This window comes from Oryctolagus cuniculus, chromosome 6 (genome assembly GCF_964237555.1).
Source record: "Oryctolagus cuniculus chromosome 6, mOryCun1.1, whole genome shotgun sequence".
Classification (NCBI taxonomy): domain Eukaryota; kingdom Metazoa; phylum Chordata; class Mammalia; order Lagomorpha; family Leporidae; genus Oryctolagus; species Oryctolagus cuniculus.
In genome coordinates this window covers 140901557-140912668 of record NC_091437.1, presented here as the reverse complement: position 1 = coordinate 140912668, position 11112 = coordinate 140901557, and the positions used below count along the sequence as shown (strand labels likewise).

Genomic DNA, 11112 nt, shown 5'->3' with positions numbered 1-11112 from the left:
CAGCTGTGCGGAAGCTGTTTACTTCTCTCCCATCGCCATATTGTGGGAGAGCAGATGCATAGAATAAGTCTTAATTCCAGTAACAGTCTAGTCCGGTTTGCTCCCCACAGTGGGAGAGCAGATGCATAGAATAAGTCTTAATTCCAGTAACTTAGTCTAGTCCGGATTGCTCCCCACAAAATGTTTCGTGGTGTATACTTAAATTAAAAACTGTTGTTTATCTGGAATTAAAATTTCACTGTGCATCCTGTCTTGTTGCTTGCTAAGTCTGGTGATCTTACATATACAAGGTCTACATTTCATAGATAGAGAAAAAGTACTTAATATGACAGTTCACATGCCCAGTCAGGTTTTTTTTTTTTTTTTTTTTAATAAAAAGGATTTCAGATAACCACTTTCAATCTTCATCACACATATCCCTACTGATGAAGGTGTTCAACTTCCAATCTAGCTCCTTGCTAATGGCCTGGGAAGAGCAGAGGAATATGGGTCAGGTACTCAGGCCCTTGACACCCACATGAAAGACACAGAATAAACTGGCTCCTAGGTTCGGCCAGGCCCTGCATTAGACCTGTGGCCATCTGGGGAGTAAACCAGTGAATGAAAGATCTCTCTCTGTCTCTGTCTCTTTCTCTCTGTCTCTCTTTCTACCTTTGACTTTTAAATAAATGTATCTTTTTTTAAAAAAGCCTTTGTTTTAAATAATCTATTTTCCTGAAATATTTGCCTGTTACTCAAAGTTTCTATCTTCAAACAGAATTGGATAACATGGACAAAATACAGAGCTCCATTAAATGATTCTGTGTCTTAGGGGAATTTTTAAAACCACGCTTTGTCTTAAGGATAGTTTTAATGTATTATTCAAATATTTGACTTAGACAAATAAAAGATATTAATGTGGAATTTTTCAGATCAAGACATTTCTTAGGAAAACATTCCAAACTGGAACTTTAGATTTGAATAGGGAGTAATTCAGCTTCCTCCTGTAGTTTGCTATGTTGGAGGACTAACTAATTCCACCAGGAAACAGTTCAGAGAAAATTCAGCTTCTCTCTCTGTCATACACTGGGGCTCACCCAATTAGTTTCAAAAAAGGCAGTGCAACTTTTATAAATCCACATGAGGAGAATTTCAAGCATCTGTCTTTGGTTGAGAAGAAGATACAACTAGATTGATGCCTTTGCTTTGTCATGATTATAAAATTATTATTCCTTGGGAATGTGAAATAATTAATTAGGAGAAAACCAAAAACTGAATTTGCCTTTTAAAAATCTCCTACATGTAGAAAGGAATTAAACTCTTTTTTTTTCTTAAGTGATGATGATCGTGCATATAGTCAACGAGGAATCTGTTATTTATATGACAAAATAGCAGGGCAAAAATTGCCTATCTTTGGCAATATTGTAGACAAGCTACTAGAGAATGGAAGTCTCAACAAGAAAATATGTAAGGGCCAACACTGTTTTTGCAAAAGCTTCATCAGACGATCACAATATAGTGCTTTTGCAATTGAAACACATCAGTTGTATGTTTGCATGATTTTTTTTTTTTCACTGTTACAAGGCATTCTTGTGTTAGAGAGGTAGTGATGGCAAGACTGATCATTAGATTAGCATCTGTGAATTAACAGAGGCTGGCATATAGTAGGTCTTCACTGCATTTCTGAAATGAATGAATGAATAATTATGCTAATGCTTCTAATACTTATAAAAATATGTAAGAAAACATCTAACATTTAGATTCCTGAATTTTAAGAGGCTTGAATAATTTGATGAGCTGCTAGGAATAGAGGGTTGAGACCCTGTAAGAAAAATGAATGAAGAAAAATAACTTATGACTGCTGGACTATTGTTTTCCTGGGTAGGGTATGCAATCTGAGGGTAAAGAGTTAAATCGTTCAGGATAACAATTTTTTTAAGGAAAAACAAGAATGAGAAAATGGCAATGCAGAGAAACAGCGATATATAAAAGTGAAGTTTTTAACAAGTTTACATTAAATGGAGCACATTATTTTCTGTACTTCCCTGTGACATTTTCTGCAAAATCCTTGCATTTCTGTTTAACATGATGCAGAGCTGAATCTATCCTGGCTATTGGTCAAAGGGGTAAGCATAGTACCAGGTGGGCACTGGGCAAGGAGTAAATATTCAATGTCATTCAAGGTCTTATAAGTCTAGGTATTAGACAAATCTTTTTATTCATTTCCTTGCTTAGAATCCTTCAGTGGCTGTCCATAATCCATAGAGTGACTTTAAAAATCAGGTGGAAAGGAGATGCTGTATCAATCATCTGAGACATTTTTCAAAACACATATGGTAACCATGTGTATTTGTAAAAGGATTATCACATGATTCTCCATGTTTCTCCCAGAGCCTTTGTCCACTTGTGAATAGCTGGGCTGTAGAGCAAAACTCACATAGTATAGAACACTGAAAAGGTGTGGGCCACACTTTTCTTTCTACTTTAACCTGGTTATCCAAGCTTCACGAGTTACACTCCAGACGAAGGAAACAATTTAAATGTTTTGTGTCCACCTCAACCATTTTCTTTCTTAGATTTTTTTTGTTAATATAAAGAGAACAGATTTTATGCATTCCCTAGATGCAGTTCCAAGAAGACAACCACTATTCTTTCTGCAATCGCAATTGCTGATCTCTCCTGCTTGGACTATCCCCTTCTCCATGACCTTTTCTGGTCAATGACTATTACCCTGCCAATATTAGTTCTTTGCTCCTGTAATGCCTTATGCGTGTCACTTTTCTGCTTCTTTTTCTTTAGGCTTTGAGATCTTTGGGGGCTGAATTTATGTCTTATCTTTGCTCTCCCAGGGGGCATAATGAGGCTAAAGATATAGTATGTTCTTAATAAATATTTGTTAATATTGAGTGAATAAAACAAAGAATAGGGCTTTTGGTTGATGGGGGAAGGGGAAAGGCATGTTTTGTCCTTGCAGCTCATTTTGTTTCCAAGCAATCATCAGTGATAAGGTCTATAAGCATATTTGAAAGTTCCAACAATTTTGAAAAAAAATTTCATAGATCCATAGATGATAAAGTACTTGGTAAGTTTCTTGTTTATATAGCCCAGTACCCAACAGGATGGAGCATGCTTCCTCTGACTCTTTTTAAACATTTAAAAAAATATTTTTTTTTTTTATGAAGGCAGAGTGATGGAGACAGAACGTGAGACAGAGAGCGGTTGGGGAGGGAGAAAGATCTATCTGTTGATTCACTGCCCAAATGGCTACAACAATGAGGGTTGGGCCATGTTGAAGCCAGGAGCCAAGAACTCCATCCAGGTCTCCCAGGTAGGTGGCAGGGTCCCAAATACTCCAGCATCATCTGTTGCCTCCCAGGCACATGAGCAGAAAGTGGAAACGGAAGTGAAGGTGGAACTGGATCCCAGGCACTCTGTTATGGCGTAACCAGCGGTGTCACAATATCTATCCCTTTCCTCTTTTTAAAAGGAAAGTAAAGCTGTAGTGTGCAGTTTCTTGGGATACAGGACCTGGATCGATGGCCATCGTCATCCCAAAGCCAGGAATGCTGGCAGTTTGTAATTAAGACCCTGCTTCTTCCAGCCGTGCTGACCTTGTGGACAGATGTTGAGGTAAACAAAAAATGCCTTTTTATTAGCAACATAACCCAAAAGGTTGTTGGAAGACCCCAAGATACAAGCTCTGAGGCAAGAGGCTCAGCTGCTTGCATCCTGGAAAACCGCCTACTGGGAAACTACTGCGGTCAGGTGGAACTACAGTCTGTTCCTCAGCCACCCAATTTATTTTGTTATGCTTTGCTTTTGCTTTTCAGTAGAAAGTGGACTTTACTGGTGGGGCATTGTGCTCTGGTGCCGCTAAGTCTTCCCCCAGAAGATGAAAACTGCACTAGATTGTTGCAGGGACACTGGGGTAGTAAGCCCAGTCTCTGTCAGCTTACTGACACATAATGTGTCTGGGCTACAGCATCTCCTGTTTTCAACAGTGACGCCATGTGGCAGCCACGTTAACAACAGCAGCAAGTTAGGGACTCTGCTGGAGACATCGGATTTTCTGGTCGTGTTTCTTTATACTGACATTGCCAGGAATTAGTCAGCACTTCCAAATGTTGACTGTTTCTCAGTGAAGACAACAACAGAAAGAATGAGGCAATATCTTGGATGGTGACTTGGCTCTTTAAATAAGAAGGTTCTATGAAAAGAGACTTCATTTTGAACTCTAAGTTAAGGAAGGGGGACATACACATTCTAGTCATATATATTTAGCTACTGTTAGCTGTGAAATTCACCCCTCCATACATATATAACAACAGATTGTAAAATTCAAATCTTATTCTCCTAATAGGTTGGTTATCACATTCTCAGTTCATCTAAATACGTTATAGATATAGTGGAGTTGAGGAAATATATATAGACAGTCCCAGATTTATGATGGTTCAACAATGATTTATTTATGAGAGTATGAAAGCATATCAATGCAATCATTCTGCTTTTCAATTTCTGTGCAGCATTCAATTAATATATGAAATATTCAACACATTTAAAAAATAATTAGATAGGTCCTGGGTTATTTGGTGAATTTTGCTCAACTCTGGCCAAATGCAAGTGTTCTGAATATGTTTAGGTAGGCTAGGCCAAGCTATAATATTTGGGATACTTTGTGTGTTAAACATATTTTCTACTTACGTATTTTATAAAACAATAGTTTTATTAGGATGTAACTTCATCATAAGTTGAGTATCTGTATAATAGTCTCTCCTGTTCAAGTCAAAAAATAAAATTTATTCTGTTTATAAATATAAAATAGCTTCAAATTCATTTAAATAAGCACACTTTTCATGCTAATTTGTCAATTTAGAATCTCAGTAGTCATGATGCCTTGAGTAGTCTAAGACTTAAGTAATGGTTATACAAGAATGTGAGTTGTAAATTTATAGACATATTCTTTATCATATCTGTGACAACTTCAAAATGAGAAATAACAAACCTTTTTGTAGCATCAATTCTAATTACCAAGTTTTGTGTTCCAACATGTTGACAAAGCTATAAACCTATCTTTATGAGATTACAATAGAGCTAATGCATTAAAAAAGTGATATTCCTCTTCTTGTTATGTTCATCAGCTGGAGGAAAGATTATTGGTTGTAGAATCCAAGACTTGAGCTTTGGTCTTGTTCCAGTTTATAAAAACTTGTACAAACTTTGGCAAACCCTTTCTTTTAGGTTTTAGTTTCCATTTATATAAAGTAAATGGGCTGAACTCAAGAATTTCCAAGGCTCCTTCCAATGCCAATGATTTGAGTATGTGATTCCATACGTTTTCCCCTGTTGTATGCATTATTGCTAACTGGCTAATGTCCAGGAAGGTCAGTGCTTTGTTAGACTCAACAAATATTATTTTGATATACCATATTTTCTAGGAAGAACAATAGCTTTCTAATATATAAACAAATCATTAAGTGGAGATCAGTTTACTGAACAGAAGCATAATCCATACATTTGCTAAACACTCTCAGATGTTGGCAGGTTATAGAAAAACTAACTGGCCCAGCAATATTTTTCCATATATCCAAGATTTCATTCATTTGCTTTATCTATTGCTACTTTTGAAAATTCCAAGGTTGCAGAAATCAACTAAAGAATTAATAGGCACAGACATTCCATTGACAGAAGACAAAACACTCTATGGTTGAATTCCCTGAGTGGCTTCCAGATGTTTGAGTAAGAAATATGTGATAGAAAAGAATAAGAAGCAACTTTGTCCTATACCATGCTTAGAAATGACTAGTTTTTATCATCCCATCTCAGTTCTTCTTCCCATCCCAGTTGGTGTCTTTAAATTAGAATCGTAATTATTTTTAAAAAGTAAGTTTATCAAAAAATCAGTCTGAAATACTTTTATTATCTGCTCATGAATATAATGGCGCAACCTCCACTTGATATTTTCTTTCATCATATATCGCCATTAGAGGAACCTACTCATTTTTTCAAAAAACTATTAGTAACTTTGTTCAAAAAGCCCATGGGCATTTAAGAACAAAACAAAAGTAATCTTGGACTTTAGTCAAATTATACAAAGAAGTTAAACTTGGGGATAAATGTCTTTATTGTGTTTGTTTATTTTTGTTCTTTTTTAAAACAGTGAATTGTGCCTTTCATTACAAAGGAATGCGTGCTATTGTGGCTTCATATATAATGCTAATTATCCATCGATGTGTGTGTATACCCACACCAAATGTTATTTGATGTACAGAATGAGAACTGGTTGGAACTTTCACATGAAAGCTTAAGACCACCCAGCTTGAACTAGTAATTACTTTTTGTTTAGGAGTTTTGTATTTGAGAAGATGCATTTTAGTACATTTTTAAAACAATTCTTTGATGCCTTCTCCTTACCTCTCCCTCCCCAAAATACAAACTTTGGTGTGAAGTTGTGAATCTGTTTCATACAGAAACATTTCATGTGATAAAGGGATAGCCTACACCTTATGAAAATGGCTCAAATTATATTATAGTCCCAAACACATCCGTATAATCTAGTCTCTACTTAATTAAGGTAACCAGGAGAGAGCTACTCTACGGTTTTCACTCTTTCCACTTCTTCAGTGATAGTTGTGTGTCAGTCTCTCTGCTTCTCCTGATCATTTCATTTTCCTCACCATCCAGCTCAGATTTTACACTTTGTCATTTTGATAACTCTTTGCTATTACAAAAACATTCATCTTTAACCTCCAAGTAAAACCATTCCTTGTTAGTATCTGATTGTCACTGCTGGTACTTTGGGAACAGACGAGTAGCATTGGGAAAGGTCACACGAGGTCACATTGGTTCCACTATTACTTTGGAATCTCTGCATTCAAATGAGTTTTTAATACTGCTTGACCATTCTACATTTCTCTGGTGAAATATCTACTCAGCTTTCTTCTATGGCCTTTTGTACCCTTTCTAATCTTTTGAACACAGGAGCACTACCTTCACCTGCCATTTTCAGCAGATAACAACTTTGTATAGAAAATTCTCACACTCAGAATTGCCGTACCTGGGACGCACTCACATTTACATTAATTATTTCTTTCAACTGGCTGGGAAGAACAGAGAGTTTCCATGCATTTTAGATAATCATTCCTTCTCCTGAGTTTTGGATCTATCCCCCTCTTGTATACTTTTGTTCTCTATTCTCAGATTATACTTTAAAAAACTCACTGAAAAAATGGAATTAAAGGAAATTTGTTTTGTTGTTATTTTTTAAAATCCATGCATAAGTTGTTCATAATATATATTTTCCATAACAATTTTAAAGACCAATTAGAGGCATGGGTTATAATCCTTTTGTACCAAAACAAAATTTTTTGGTGCCAAAACAAATTCTCACATATGGTCACCTTCACTTTCTAGACACTTTATCATTTAAAACTTTTTTTAAAAATTTATTTTATGTATTTGACAGGCAGAGCAACAGAAAGAGAGGCAGAGACAAAGAGATCTTCCATCCACTGACTCATTCTGCAAATAGCTGTAACAGGTAAGTCTGGGCCAGCCCAGAACTCCGTCTGGATCTCTCATGTTTGCTGAGAGGGGCCCACGTGCTTGGATCATCTTCTGAGGCTTTCCCAAGCACATTAACAGAGAGCTGGATTACAAGGTGAACAGCAAGGAATCAAATTGGTGCTCTGATATGGGAGGCCAACATTGCAAGAGGTGCCTAATTTACTGTGCCACAGTGCCTGCCAGTCCTTCTCATGTGGGCCCAAGGACCTGGACTATCTTCTGCTGCTTTTCCCAACCCATTAGCAGGGCACTGGATCAGAAGTGGCATAGTGGGTTAAGCCTCCGCCTGCGGTGCTGGCATCCCACATCAGCACTGGTTCAAGTCCCAGCTGCTACACTTGCCATCCAGCTCCCTGCTAATGACCTGGGAAAGCAGTGAAAGCTGGCTCAGATCCTTGGGCCCTGGCACCCGCATGGGAGACCTGTATGGGGATTGGCCCAGCTACAACAGCTATGGTGGCCATTTGGGGAGTGAACCAGCAGATAAAAAACTTTCTCTCTGTCTCTTCCTCTCCCTGTAACTTTGCTTTTCAAATAAATAAATATGTTTTTAAAAAAGAAGCAGAGGATCTGGGACAGGAACTACTGCTCATATGGGATGATGGCCTTGGAAGTGGCAGCTTTACCTGCTATAGCACAATGCCAGTCCCACAGTCTATATTTTCAAAAGAATGATTTTTGGGGTGGACATTGTGGTGTTACGGGGTTAAGCAGTTGCCTGCAACACTGGCATCCCATATTGGTGCTGGTTCGAGTCCCTGCTTTCCAGTTTTGATTCAGCTCCCTACTAATGTGCTTAGGAAAGCAGCAGAAGATTCTCCAAGTCCTTGGGCCTGTGCATCCACATTGGAGACCCAGATGAAGCTCCTGGCTCCTGGCTTCAGCCTGGCCCAGTCCTGGCTATTGAGGCCATTTGGAGAGTGAGCCAGCAGATGGAAGATTCTCTCTCTCTCTCTCTCTCTCTCTCTCTCTCTCTCCCCCTCTCTTTCTAGCTCTGACTTTTGAAATAAATAAATGAATCTTTTAAAAAAAGAATGAGTTTACTTACATACACAATGTTCTCAATTTTTATACCCTCATTCTAATAAATGATTTGAATACTACTATGTCATTTCACCAAAAAAGCTTTTGAAAAATTCATAAAAAATTGAGGACAATAATAGTAATAACAGTCGGAAAAGTAATTATAATAGTAGTAGCAAGGGCAGGAGGCACTAAAAAGTGGTAAGGAGATGATTATTTTTGAAAGGCTATTTTATAGATGTTATCCTAATAGTGGATGCTAGGGAGGTGACTGGGAATAATTGTATTTAGTGATAAAAAGATATGAGGATGTGTGTTGGTGGTGGTGGGAGTTTAAATATTTATACCTTTATTGTGTAAATATGTTTTTTAAAAAAGATTGATTGATTTGAAAGTCAGAGTTACAGAGAGAGAGAGAGAGAGAGATCTTACATCCCATGGTTCATTCTCCAGATGGCCACAATGACCAGGGCTGGGCCAGGCTAAAGCCAGGAGCCAGGAACTTCATCAAGGTCTCCCACATAGGTCGCAGGGGCACAAGCACTTGGGCCATCCTTTGCTGCCTTTCCCAGGCCATCTGCAGGGAGCTGGATTAGAAGTAGAGCAGCTAGGACTTGAAACAGAGCCCATATGTGATGCCATTATCACAAGTGGTAGCTTTACCCTCAACGCCACAATGTTGGCCCATATTGGGTAAATTTCAAAGCATGAAATAAGAAATGGAATATCCAAAGAAAATTTCCTTAAATAATATACTTATTCCTGATGAAGTATATTTTATTAGCTTTCCATTCTGCTTTCAATATTTTTTACTATATATACAAAGACCAAAAAAAAATTTATAGGATTCCACTGGCAGGATTTGATGGCAAGATGTTTCACAGGAAGTTCTCTGTTCCCATACATAGATCCCTGGGCTTCTTGCCTCAGGAGCACAGTTACATGCATTTTGGGAAGATGAAGCACTTCCCTGAGGATGACTTGTCCAAATTTGTGTTTGTCAAAGTATTCCTGGACCACAATGCTACGATGGCCCATATTGTAGAGGAAGTTGATAGACAAGGATCTAAGATGAACAAGAAAGCAGCTGTTGGGGCAGTGGAGACACTGCTCGTGGTAGTTATAGGCATTGTGGGATGTGTGGAAACACTTTGGTGCCTCAAGACCTTGAAGCCCATCTTTTCTAAGTGTATCAGCAACAAGTACAAAAGGTGATTCCATGAAAACTGTCAGAAATCTAAGAAGGACTTCATCAAATACTGCAAGAAGTGGTAGGACGGCATTGGCAAGAGGTAGTGGACAAGGAACTTCAACAGAATGAAGAAGTACCACCCAGGTCATTCCACATCCTCACCTATACCCAGTGCAAAGCCCCTGATGGAGATCTAGGAGAATGGGATCACAGTGGCTGAGAAGTAGGACCTGGGAGCAACTAGAGCAGTGTTCCTATGAACCAAGTATTTGAGAAGGATGAGCTTATGGATGTCATTGGGATGACCTGAAGCAAAGGCTTCAAACAGGTCACTAGCCACTGGCTTATGACAAAAAGCCACTGATGGCTGTGCAAGCTTGTCTGTTTGGGGGCATGGAATGCTGCTTGTGTAGCCTTCTCTGTGACATGGGTTGAGCAGAAAGGCTACATTCACTACATGAACATCAACAAATTTACTAGATTGGTTAGGGTTACCTTATTAAGAATGGGAAACTGATGAAGAACAATGCTTGTGCTGATTATAATCAACAGGAGCATCAATTCTCTTGGGTGTTTTGTTCTCTATGGTGAAATGACCAGTGACGTTGTCATGCTGAAAGGTTGCGTGGTGGGAACCAAGGAATGAATGTTCTTCATCTGCAAGTCCTTGCTGGTACAGACCACATAGTGGACTTTCAGAAAATTAAACTTACATTTGAAAGACTACCACAAAACACACCAAACACTTGAGTAAGGATAAGTTTATTGCTGGCCGACATGGCTGCCTCTCTGTACATAAGAGAAACAGCAGCCTGCAAGAGAACATGTCTCATATAGCTTAGCAGAGATGTAAGTTCAGCAAATTCCACTGGGTAGGGCAAAAGCAACATATATGGTTGAGCTATTTGGTCAACTGATTTCTGGTAAATTAGGCTGGACTTAGGAAACTGAAACTTATATCGGGGAAACCGAAACTTATTGTGCAAAATGGTGATTGGGTCAGAGCCTAAATGGCGCCCAAGGCTTAAGATGGCACCGGTTTCACTAACAACACTCATTAACACCACCTGCAAGTTTGGTAATGGTTGCTTCAAGACTTTGGAGGAGAAGGCATTTATGGAACAACTTATGAAAGACTACAGTGCAAAGGAAGAAAAATTGCCTATAGAAAATTGGTATCCTTTTTTTTTCCTTTGGGCATATTGTATAAAAAACTACTGAAATGAGTGATCAAGTAAAAAAGGAACTGCAAGCTGGACCTAGAAGTAAGTGTAGGTTACTGTCAGTTGATGAACATGACAGCTGTGGATATCTTTAAAATCAAGAGGGAAGTTAAAATGTAAAAATAAATTTTA

General features: G+C 38.2%; 1 pseudogene; it reads left to right on the top strand.

Moving 5' to 3' along the window:
* Positions 1 to 9438: 9438 nt before the first annotated feature.
* Positions 9439 to 11112, top strand: part of LOC100346870 (large ribosomal subunit protein uL3-like) — an 82827-nt pseudogene continuing 81153 nt past the window's right edge.